The sequence below is a fragment of the Meleagris gallopavo genome, unplaced genomic scaffold (genome assembly GCF_000146605.3).
Source record: "Meleagris gallopavo isolate NT-WF06-2002-E0010 breed Aviagen turkey brand Nicholas breeding stock unplaced genomic scaffold, Turkey_5.1 ChrUn_random_7180001863371, whole genome shotgun sequence".
Classification (NCBI taxonomy): domain Eukaryota; kingdom Metazoa; phylum Chordata; class Aves; order Galliformes; family Phasianidae; genus Meleagris; species Meleagris gallopavo.
Window position 1 is genome coordinate 1 of NW_011128845.1, and position 1,111 is coordinate 1,111.

Below are 1,111 nucleotides of genomic sequence, written 5' to 3' on the forward strand. Positions count from 1 at the left end.
CCATTTTTGCCCAATTTTTCCCCCCCTTTCCCCACGTGTTCCATAATGGTGCCTCTGTCCCTTTAACGCTGGCCCCGCCCCTCGCTGTGGCCCCGCCTACCGCCCGCAGAGCGCACGCGCCCGGAGCTCCTGGCGGAAGAGGCGCAGCGGCGCTGCCTCCGCGAGCTTCAAGCCTGGCAGGAACCGGAAGTCGCTCGCCAGCTGGAGGATTTCCGGTACACCCACCGGAAGTGCGGGCGGGATGCGGCGCGGCTCACCAACCGGCGCGCTCAGCCCGCCCCCCGCGCTCTCCTATAGGGCGAAGCGTTTGATGGGCATGACGCCCGGCGAAGCGGAGCTGGCGGAACTGGACGCGCTGCCGACACGTGACCCCGCCGCGAGCGCCAATTGGCGGAGGCGCTGCTGGGGCCGCCTGGAGGAGATGCCAGTCGAGCCCCGTCCCCCCCTCCCTCCCCCCCCGTCACGTGATGCCTGGCCCCGCCCACCGCCCAGTTCATCCCAGTACAGCCCAGTGCCGGCTCGGCCCATTCAGTCCCCATTGATTCCAGCCCTTTTTGTGCCCCTCGTTTCCATCCCAGTCCAATCCCAGTATAACCCAGTTTGAGCCCCTTGATTCCCCGTTCATCCCAGTGCATCCCAGTTCTCCCTCAGTATGACCATTGCCTCCCACAAGTCTCCCAGTCCATTCCAGTCCCATTTCATTCCATCCTAATCTCCTCCCAGTACATCCCAGTCCCTCCCGGTCCCATCCAGTTTCCTCTCAGTCCAATTCTGGTCCTTCCCAGTGCAATCTCATCCTCTCCCAGTCCCTCCCAGTCCCGTTTCACTCCGTCCCAGTCCATCCCAGTCCAACTCCAGTCTTCCTCATTCCACCCCAGTCCCATCCCTTCCCAGTCTCTCCCAGTTCCATCCCAGTCCTTCCCAGCTCCTTCCCATCCTCTCCAATTCCATCCCAGTCCCCTCCCATCCCCTCCCAGTCCATCCCAGTGCTCCCAGTTGTAACCACTCTCCCTTTGCAGCGCTTCCATATCTCCGGATGAGGAGAAGAGGTGAGTGGGGGGGGGTGGGGTGGAATTTTGGGGTCATTTCTCCTCATTAATGCCATTCTCCC

At 62.6% G+C, this 1,111-nt stretch overlaps 1 long non-coding RNA gene across 1 annotated transcript in view; it reads left to right on the forward strand.

The window, feature by feature from the left end:
• The first annotated feature begins 6 nt into the window (after positions 1–6).
• The window catches only part of LOC104915995, a 4,793-nt gene continuing 3,688 nt past the window's right edge, over positions 7–1,111 (forward strand). The window contains exons 1-2 of the long non-coding RNA XR_796508.3: positions 7–215; positions 298–1,049. This is a non-coding gene — a long non-coding RNA (uncharacterized LOC104915995). The remainder of the gene's footprint in view (positions 216–297; positions 1,050–1,111) is intronic.